At 39.2% G+C, this 11,413-nt stretch overlaps 1 pseudogene; it reads left to right on the top strand.

The window, feature by feature from the left end:
• Positions 1–3,966: 3,966 nt before the first annotated feature.
• On the top strand, positions 3,967–4,559 carry LOC128099672 (splicing factor U2AF 35 kDa subunit-like; annotated as a pseudogene).
• The last annotated feature ends 6,854 nt before the right edge of the window (positions 4,560–11,413 follow it).

The following is an 11,413-nucleotide window of genomic DNA, read 5'->3' as shown; positions in this document are numbered from 1 at the left end:
CTTCTGTCTTCTGAGGTTTGAAGTTCCTATTCAAAGAATTGAAGAAGCAAACATGTAGTAAATCAGGAAGGGATTTTATTCATAACCAAAGGACAGATACATTGCAATAGAGTATTATTCCTTGCATGAAATTTCTCAACAGATAATTCTAGGAGCATCTTCACATGCTATTTGTCATCGTGGCAGCTGGCAGTGTCTCTCTGACTCAGCCTGCCACTTCCCAACTTTATTCTCCTCCTTGTCCCGCCTATACTTCCTGCCTAGCCAATGGCCAATCAGTGTTTTATTTATTGACTAATTAGCAACACATTTGCCATACAGAACATCCCACAGCAGCTGTGTCTTAACTATTTTGATTGGAACTCAGGTTGACTTTAAATCTCCTAATATTGGCCTACTTTGGTGTTTTCCAAGGCACAGTGACATAAAAAGTGTTTTAAATCTTGAAATATATTTTTCTATCCTGTAACTACTGATTGTCTAAGTACATCTGCAGCTCTCATTAGGGGCTACAGAATCAAGTTATTTCCTATAGCCTAGACTATTCAGAATACATTTCACAAACTGAGGTCAGAAATGGGTGTCAGGGCTAAATAATTTGCCAGATAGCAATAACTGGGCTTTTTGTATTCAGCCACTGAACCCATTCTTTAAATTTCCCTTCATTCTGGAATAAAGTTGAGCTGCCTCACCAGAAGGCTATTTCTATTGTGTTCACAGATGATTTAAAGCTCTCTGTCACGGCTTCTGCCCATTTGTCCTATGGACTGGTAGTCAACAGATTGCAAAATAAAGGGTGCTCCACCAATAGAATGGACACAGAAGTTCAGATTTGTCCTGATACAATATCAGAGGGTCATTTCAGCACACTGCTCTCTTCTTTATATTCAAATTGAAAACCACTCTAGAAATTTTAGAATTAAACTGCATGAAAAATGGATGGCTACCGTGACATCTAAAATATATCACAGCTATCATGTAAACATGTATATTATCTATCATTCTTAGATCCCATCAACCTTCTAAAAATAGACTTCATTTTAAGTCGTAATGTAAATTCTAAAAAGAATAAGAGAATCTAAATGAAACTAGAAACCAGTACAGAAACAAATTACAGGGACCAAATAATTAATTGGAGACAGCACAATATCCTTTTGAATTACCATTGATTTATTGAAGAAGTAAGAGAGAAAAACAAACAATTCCTAGAGTCAAATTAAATTGACAGCACAGCTTCCCTGCATCCTTGGGAGGCAGCTATGTGATGATTAGAGGGAAGTTTATAGCTTTGAATGCCTACATTAAAAAACAAGAAGACCTCAAGTAAATGACCAAATTCAGAGAGATCTCAAATAAGCACCTAGTGATGAGCCTCAAACTCTAAGGAAATGATCAAACCACTCTCAGAGGCAGTCCGTGGTAGGAGGAGACAAGTAAATGGAGATTAAAATAACAATACATGAAATTATTCACAGTTTGTTCTTTAAATAAATACATGAGCAACAGCATGCAAACTAACTTAGAGAAAAGAAAGATCTCTAAATTAATAAAATCAGAGATAGAAGAGAGAGGCTTGAAATAGATTAAAATGAAATCCTGGCAATCACTAAGGAGTATTTAGAAATCTTATACTTCTCAAAACTGGAACATCTAGAAGAAATTGGTGTTTCTACACAGAACTGTCATAAAATTAAATTAAAAGCATCAACAACTTTATCAGAACCATAGCAAGCTACACTATTGAAGCAGCAATAAAATGTCTATGAAAAGCACTCAAGACAGAACTTGGGGACATAAAGGAAGTCCATTATATCAATGTCAAAAATCTGGAAGCTGAAATAGATGTTCTTAAGCATGAAAATGTTGTTAGAACACAAGAATAGTGACAAGGAGGATCAGAACCTCCAGTCCATAGAATTCCAGGTAGAGCAGGCACATGCTAAAGCACAGCTGGAAAGTCTTGACTAAGAACTGGGAGAAAAAGGGAGAGAGATACAAGACCTGTTGAAAATGGTTAAGAGGCTGCAGAAGGAGAGAAAAATGATGTTGTCCAGACATAGCCCCAGGATCAGAGAGGAACCTTCTGCCAAAAGGCTGAAGGAAGAAGTTTGGCACCCAAATATAGGAAATGCAAACTCTTTCCCTGGAATCCTACATGCCAAACGGTACCATAGACATGCCTTTACTGATTTTCATATTTCTAAGGTTTTATGAGAAAACTACAGATTGAGAAATGAGATAGACAGATTGATTTCAGAGTGAAATAAGCTGAGAATGGAACATGAAGTATTAATAGAGCAATTTGAAAATCCTGTGAAAAGGGTCAAGGACAACACAGCCACATATGTTGAGCCCGTCAAAGCATCGCATCAGAGAGAAATAGAGAAACTTCTTTGCCAAAATGCCTTAGAAAATTTCTCTTACAAAGCAGCCAAACTGAACTGCAAAGTCATGACTAAAGAGGTGCTTATAAAACATTTCCATGGTCAAGTTAATGAATTGCAGGGTAAACAAGAATCCTCGCATTTATCAAGTTTGAGAAGAAATCATACAGGACAGATTACAAAACTCTTGGGAGAATTGAAAGAAGACAATGAAAACTATTCACCAGATATGAAACATTTAATGGGCTTAGAAAGAATGAGTAGGCAAAAGGAGATGAAGCATAAGCAGATAAAGCAGGAACTTCATAAGCTAATATAGCAAACACGCCAAGTCGTAGAAACTGATCAAAACAGGGAGTTGAGGAATTATAGAAGACGTTTACCTTTTCTGTTGAATAAGTATTATTATGTTCAATAAAAAATAAAAAAATCATAAAATTGCAGTTTATTTTGCAATCCAATTTTAAAAGCAGATAACAAATGTGTCAGATAATGGTAAATCAAAACTGTAGCCTGTTTGTTTCCAAGTGTCTCTCCCAGTCTGTCTTACAGACCCCTGGTGTAGAGGGAGCTGTCCATGAAGACACATTTGGTATCTACAATGGTTGCTGCTGGCCATCCATGTGGAAGAGGCAGGTGACATGATGACACCTGGTCCTTTTAGCACTAGGCAGCATGATAAGAACTGCATAGTAAATTTTAATTTTTAGTCATTTTAAAATATAAAAAGAAACTGTGTGTAAGTCTTTTGAATATATTTTACATTAGTAGCACATTTTGTTTTGGACTACATTCCAACTGTATATTCCAGTAGAAGCCATTCAAAGGTAATACTTGCAATGTCAAACTTTTCATAAGGGAAAGGGGAGCAAGTCTTAGTGAACTCATTAGTAAAGGTTGTCAAGTATAATACCTGTTAAAAACAAGGAATATAATTATTGTCTTAATGCCAACATTTTGCAATGCATTTTCTTTCTAAGTGGGGAGTAATAAAGCATTATTATTTTCAGTTTTTTCTTGTGCAACATTTCAAAGTTATAATACAAATAATTTATTTATAAAATTATTAAGACTTACGGATGCTTTGCAGGATTTTTCCAGACCTTTAATGAAGAGCTGACATTTACACTTCTGGAACTGTTCCACGCAACAGAAAAGGAAGGAACACCATCGGACTCATTGTACGGAGCCAGCATTACCCAGATGACAAAGCAGAGATAAAAAAGAAAAAGAAGCCAGAGAGGAGAGACCAATTTCCCTGCTAAATACAAAGACCCCCTAATTCTTGCAAATGAAATATAAGAACACATGAAGAGAAATGTATACTATGACCAAATTGGCTTCTATTGAGGGATAAAAGGTTGGCTCAAACACAAAAATACTAACTGCAATTCAGCACAAAGTGCTTAAGCAGATATCCTGTCATCATCTTGACTAGTTCAGAAAATTCATTTAAACTCATGATAAAACTGCTAAGTGAACCAGGAATAGAAGTATCTTTCCTGGATAATTAATAATACAGGGCACAGTTAGTGGCATATGCAGCTGTGTCTTCAGCTTCTGCTGGCAGAAGGCATAATACTTGATGTCTGTTTTCAACACTGAGACAAAGTCAACTATTCATTTTTCTTCAATTTTCTTCAAAATTGGAGCATGTGGTCAAGGAGGCAGATGTTTGTGGTTGCACAATGAACTGACCCTTAGGGAGACTATTTTTATTGACAATATCAAACAAAGCCCCAAATTGTACACAGACATCTGATGGCTCACACTGTTCTGTGAAAGACATGGAGACACAGGAGCACTGTGATGGGTTCTTTGAGGAAGTCTTTACTGATGTGGAACCAACGTGCTAGTGGAGATGAATGTCTCTAACATCCTGGGAGCCCACATATTGGGGAACATGTATGTCAATTTTCTCTTTTAAGAGGATTCTGAGAAGGCTGTGAGGAGTTGCATATACCTTGGTTTGATAGGCAGCCAATCCATACACAGCTGTCCTGGGTGTCTAACTTCAGAAAACCCTGTTGGCTCCAGTTTGAAATGGGAGAGTGCACAAGAGAGGCTTCTGCAACTTCATGCTCCTGAAGCATCTCCAGAGAGCTAAGGGCACTGTGTGAGTGCCAGCTCAAGAAACATAGGTGTGGGTCCCCATCCCAGCAACTGTGTTACTGATCCAGAGAACAGGGGCTGGGTAGCAGCAGAAGAGGTGGAGGATGAGAGAATGACAGATCTTTGCAGTTAGGAGCCAAGCTGTATTTCTGTTTAATTAAATTTGTTTAATTCATTTTACATACCAATCAAAGATTTCCCCTCTTCCCTCCTCTTGCCCCTTCAGTCTCCTGGCTCCAACCCAGCCCCTATTCCCTTCTAAAAGAAGGTAAAAGTCAAGCTGTTTTTAACTCTGCATGTGCTAGACAGTGTTGTAGTTGATTGACAAGCTGCTTCACAATGGGATTAAATAATAATAATAATAATAATAATAATAATAATAATAATAAAAACAAAAATGTGTTTCTGAAAGAAATGTCTAAAGACATAGTAAAACAATATAAAGCAAAAACAAAGATTATGACTGATAAAAATATCATTATATTTATACTAAGTGAGGGAAAATAGCAATGCTTCCCAAATCTGAAATGAGAAAAGGGTGCACACCTATCTCTTACTCTTATTCAATGTTATGGTCAAACCTCAGTCATAGGGAAAAGGCAAGGATGAGAGATAAAAGGAAGAAGTCAAATTACAACAAAATATTCTTATACTTAAAAGACTCTCAAAATCCAACCATAAAATTCTTAGACCTGAAAATGCTTTCAGCAAAGAGCAGGGTATAAACAAAGAGCACTATATAAAGTCAACCTAAAAAAAAATCAGTAGCTTTTCTGTGTAATAGTAACAAACTTACTAAGAAAGAAGCTGGGGTAAATTCCATTCACAACTTCAAAACAATTACCTGGGAACCAGTTTAAGCAAGGAAGTTAAAGATCCATACAATGACATCACTGGGATGTTCAATAATGAAGTTGAAGAAGATAGAGTATAGAATGACCTTCAACACTTAACAATAGAGAAAGCTATGCAGGCTGTGGTAACAGTGTGATACAAGAATGCAATCCACATCAATATCCCAGGGACATTGCCTACAAAATTGGAAAAGCAATTGTAGCAGGAATCTTAACAGGTCTTATTAGTAAAAATCAAACCTGGAGCTGGGTATGGGGTGAACGCTGGAAAATCAGAGAAGCAGAACAAGCCACAGCCACCTCACCCTGCCATTTCCTCAGCTGATCCTGTTTTCTCAGACTGGAAGCCTCTGAGTCCTCATCCAGAATGAATCTCAGCTGAACTGCTTCTCAAAAGCCTGAAGCTTAACCAGCCCAAAAGTTTCTAGTTTCTGGTATTCACCCCTTATATACCTTTCTGCTTTCTGTCATCACTCCCTGGGATTAAAGGCTTGCTTTCTGGGAGTAAAGGCGTGAGTCACCATGCTTGGCTGTATCCTTGAACACACAGAGATCAAGGTAGATCTCTGCCTCTGGAATGCTAGGATTAAAGGCGTGTGCTATCACTGCCTATCCTCTATATTTAATATTGTGGCTGTTCTGTTATCTGACCCAGATAAGTTTATTAGGGTGCATAATATTTCGGGGAACACAATACCACCACATTTCCCCTTTTTTTGTCTAAAATTAAAAAAAGCTTCTAACTAATACAAGAAAAACTATATCCAATAAGTATATACAATATATATAGTCAAGAATTACATTAACAATGTCTAGTCCACCAACATTTGACAGATTCAGACAAAAAACTCCATTATATATATTAACAATGTCCAGTCCAGTAACATTTGATAAACTCAGACAAAAAATTTTCATTACGTATCCTATGTAAAACAAGTAGTTCCTTTTTAAAAGTAGATTCAATAATCTCCCTTTTATCTTATCATATCTATATTCTCTTTTTTTCATAATAGTTTCAGTAATCTACTTTGTGTCATTTTTATATCTTCCCCTTTTTCTTTTTAGAGTAGTTTCAGTGATCTACCCATTTATCCTATTATTTCTTTATCTTTTTTTCTCAGAGTAGAGTCAATGATCTACCTCATATCTATATTCTCTTTTTATTGTTTTAAACAAAAATTCTGAATCTAATCTCCTTGTTCAGCTTTTTTCCTGACCATTAACAATCAACAACTTGTAACCAACCATTGTAAACAATGACAATATCCAAAACTCATTAAACGACCAAAAACCTCCCATCACACCTCTTGGGAATGTGGGCATAGTTTTCTTAAAATTACTTCCTCCTTTCTGGGGGTGAAGGCATCCTTAGGGAATCCTGAAAAGAAAAATTTTTGGGTTAATTGTCAAGTCCTAGGAGAGTTAGCTGTATCATTTGTCCAGTCTCTGCATAATGGGAAAGTGCCAGGCTTGTCTCAAGTCCTTGTTCAAGTAGTCTGTCAGGCTGGATCTTCTCAGCTAGCCATCTCAAAATTGTCCTGAGCAGTTTGTAGTCCAAGGTCGATCTTTTGGTGGTGTTAATCAGCTTAATGGCTTTATCATAGTCCATGTGAAATCATTGTGAGATCCAGTCACCTTTTTGAAGATTTCAAAGTCGCTGTTAAGTGTGATCATGGTTCCCTGCAGAATTATTTTTTGTGTGTGTGCATGTGTGTCTCCTCTATGGTTTGGAGCAATCACAGTCTGATAAATGTCTGTCTCTCAGAACCATGAACATTCTCCCCTAGAAGAGAAAATCTTCACAGCAATTTCTCCCCACCATTTGTCTTGCCAAACTTTTCCAAACTGACCTCTGCCAAAGCTTTCTTGAAACAGGATGGTTCTGGCAATTGTTCTCTGAACAAGCAGCAGTAAACCCTTCATCCCAGGTAGCAGCATCACCACAGTCACCAACATGATGAGAAGTAGCCAGCAACTCAGAGCCTCAGCAACCACTGCCTCCATGGTCCCACTGCCACCGTTTGTGGCTGGCCAAAGCTTCTCCTTAGCAAGCCTCCTAGGCTGGCCACAAACTCAGAATACTCCTGCCTCTGCCTCCTTCACTAAATCCTGTGGGTGTGTGTCATCACAACCGGCAACGTGTAGCTTGGGTCTGAGCTGGGGCCAGCAAGGCCACAGGCAAGCGGTTTTTTCATGAATTCGTACCACAAACATTGGGCACCAGATGTAGCACAAATTATTAGAAGATATTATCAATAAAAAAAAGTGGAGCCAAGTATTGGGGTGAATGCTGGAAGGTCCGAGAAGCAGAACAAGCCACAGTCACTTCACCTTGCCAATTCTTCAGCTGATCCTGTTTCCTCAGACTGGAAGCCTCTGAGTCCTCATCCAGAATGAATCTCAGCTGAACTGCTCCTCAAAAGTCTGAAGCTTGGTAGACTCAGTCCAGGTAGGTCTAGTCCCCTCCTCCCAGGCCGAGCCAAACAATCCTGCATAGGCCCCAGGTTTCAAACAGCCAACTCATGCAATGAGCACAAGACCTGGTCCCACTGCCTGGATGCCTCCCAAACAGATCAAGCCAATCAACTGTCTCACCCATTCGGAGGGCCTGATCCAGTGGGGACCCCTCAGCCATTGGTTCATAGTTCATGTGTTTCCATTCATTTGGCTATTTGTCCCTGTGCTTTATCCAACCTTGGTCTCAACAATTCTCGCTCATATAAACCCTCCTCATTCTCGTTAATTGGACTCCCAGAGATCCACCCAGGGCCTAGTCATGGATCTCTGCATCCAGATCCCTCAGTAGTTGGATGAGGTTTCTAGCAGATGTAGCACAAATTATTAGAAGATATTATCAATAAAAAAAAAACATGGAGCCAAGTATTGGGGTGAATGCTGGAAGGTCTGAGAAGCAGAACAAGCCACAGTAACTTCACCTGCTTTATCCTCAGTGATGCCTGTTCATTCTAAGTTAGGTTTCCAGCCTCCTTCTTCAAGCCATGCTCACAGCTCACTGCTTCTTCTGCTCCTGATGACATTTAGGTTAAAGCCTCTTAGTGAAGCCAATGTCCCTTGTTATATTTTGCTAATCCTAAGTGTCACAGGGTGACACAAGAGCAGGTGTCCTTTGAGCACCAAGTCAAGCTTCTCTGAGCTGATTTGCATATTGAGACTTTAGCCACAGTGCAGAATGCTCAAATATCTCGAAAGGCAGCTTGCCAGTGCCCAAGAAGCAGCCTCTCCTCCAGCTCTCAGAGATGGGGTCAACTGCTCTCCTGTTGTGGGTACTGCTGCTCTGGGTTCCACGTGAGAGGATACAGTGTTGGGAACATCCCTTGTAGCCCTTGTCATTTGATCCAGGACACATTCCTTTTTCTCAATATTATTAAATCCAATTATTTTCCCTTGCCTAGAAGTATCCCAATGCAAAATATGTTGTTGTTATGAGACATAAAAATTAGTGTAGGCTAGAGAGATGGATCAGTGGATAAGAGCCCATCTTGATCTTGCTGTGAACATAGGCTTAATTCCCAGCATCCATATGGCAGTTCACAGCTATCTACCACAGTAGTTCCAAATGACCCAATGCCCTCTTCTGGAATCCAAAGGCAACCGGATTGTGGTACTTGTAGAGAAAACACTTCCAAACAGAATAAATATAAATACATCCTTTTTAAAAGTTTAATTCTGAGGGATCACAGGGCTTCTGCAACTCACATTCTTTACATCAGAGCAGTGACAGTAAACTCCTCACATGGGACTTCAAAATAACAGAAAGTGACAATTCCGAAAGGCCAGCCAAAAAGTCACCTGGGATACCCCACTTAGAACACTCTAGGGAATCCTTTGCTAACTCTAACTCTCACAGGGTGACACAAGAGCAGGTGTCCTCTGAGCACCAAGTCAACCTTTTCTGAGCTGATTTGCATATTGAGACTTTAGCCACAGTGCAGAATGCTCAAATATCTCGAAAGGCAGCTTGCCAGTGCCCAAGAAGCAGCCTCTAGTCCAGGTCTCAGAGATGGGGTCAGCTGCTCTCTTGGTGTGGGTACTGCTGCTCTGGGTTCCAGGTGAGAGGATACAGTGTTGGGAACATCCCTTGTAACCTTTGTTGTTTTCAATGCATTGATGTCCTGACCATTGAAATTTATGGCATTTAATTAGTGTTAAGTTTCCCTTTTATTTTATGGCTTCTCAGAGTGTAGCTCATGAGTGCTGTTACAGATTCCACACACATGATGATTTTACAGTGGGGTGCTTTTAGTATATCTGACAGCCAGGTGTGTTTATTATTTGTGACTCCACTGGCAACATAGTGCTGACCCAGTCTCCAGCTTCGATGCCTGTGTCTCTAGGGCTGAGGGCCACCATCTCTTGCAGGGCCAGCAAGAGTGTCACTTCATCTGCCAATAGTTATATGCACTGGTACCAACAGAAATAAGGACATCCCTCAAACTCCTCATCTATGGAGCATTCAACCTAGCATCTGTTGTCCCTGCCAGGTTCAGTGGCAGTAGGTCTCTGACAGACTTCACCCTCACCATCCAACCGGTGGAGGCTGATGATGTTGCAACCTATCACTGTCAGCAGAGTAAGGAGTTTCCTCCCACAGTGCTCCAGGGCTAAACAAAAACTTCCTGGAGTTGCTGCTGACTGTCGGGCTTTTATATTATACAAACAAAATATAACATGGAATTTTGTCCTTTTAATCTCCATGATCCCTTCTTACACACTATGGGAAGCACATGATTAACTACCAGAGACTTTGGATTTATAAGACCCCGGTCTCCATGCGTCCAATGTGAATGAGCAGCAGTAAATGACGTGAAGCACAATCTGAGCTCACTGTAGCTGTCACAAAGCAAAGTACAAAGTTTAGCAAATGTTGAGAGCACACGACAACTTGTTAGACAGTGACTGAGGCAGTTACTTGTCTGTGATATTCTTGACCTTGAGATTGGGAACTTTCTCAACCTACACACTGTTTGTCTCTCTCTTATGATGGTGTGTTAGCAGTTTACATGGAAGATCTAAAAATGCTCATCAGAAGTAATTTAACATTTTGTACAGGAAAAGTAGATGTATGAAATGATGTAAATAATGCAAAATAAAAGGGAAGTGCATGCTACTTAAATGCCTATTTAATTTTCAATAATATTCTTGTCTTAATGCTAAAACGTTAACCTCAGATAACTATTTTCCTTTGCATATCAAATGCCATGAGCTGCTTTGTAAGGAGTTGATTAAAAATATATAATTTTGAGAAATTGTTTCCATGCATAGATTAGACCGGCCAAGAACTTGCTATGTGTTCATACACCTCATGCTCCTGCTTTCTCTCCCCATTTCTGGGATTACAGATGTGAATCTTGACTTTTTGTCACAATAATTAATTAATTAATTAATTTTTCTATTTCTTATCCCTCATACATAACACTAAGTTTATAATATACTTCTTATATATACTTTCAGAGTCCACTAACCTGAAGTCCAGGCAGGTTCTGTGATTTTTGTTATTCCTATTGGTTTTCATTCATGTGCAAACATTTTTTCTCCTTTGGATAGGAACAATCTCTGATGTTGAGGTCTATAGGTTTCTGTAAAATTGTTACTTGATTTACGATAGTGGAGTTCCCTTCTGGGAAGGCTTTTTGTCTTCCTATTCCCTCTGTCAGCAAGACCATCTTAACTCAGTTTCAATACTCCTAATTTCTAAATTATCCTAGAGTATGAATTTCTGCAATAAATACTCTTGGCAGTGTTTGTCTTCCATGACTTCTTAGAGAAATCTTGTATTTTTCATTCCCCTCCATTCCCCCAATGGAGAGCCTTCTTTCTGTTTCCTGAAGTTGTAGAGAGGATGTGTGTAAGTTTCTATTGGGTTTACCTTTCTTCAAGATTAAAGTTCCCCTGATCTCAGGTTTAAATTAATGTCCCCAGGATTTCCAAAGAAAGGTTATGGGCTTCTCTTTGCGTAATTGTTCCTTGTTTGGTGCAGAAACCGGAGCCCAAATGTCTGAGGCACTGTTCATTGTGCTTGCTGTAAGAGCAGCTGTGGAGATA

Source organism: Peromyscus californicus, unplaced genomic scaffold (genome assembly GCF_007827085.1).
Source record: "Peromyscus californicus insignis strain IS unplaced genomic scaffold, ASM782708v3 Scaffold_6__1_contigs__length_162567912, whole genome shotgun sequence".
In the NCBI taxonomy this organism is placed as follows: Eukaryota; Metazoa; Chordata; class Mammalia; order Rodentia; family Cricetidae; genus Peromyscus; species Peromyscus californicus.
This window is presented reverse-complemented; position numbering and strand designations above follow the sequence as displayed.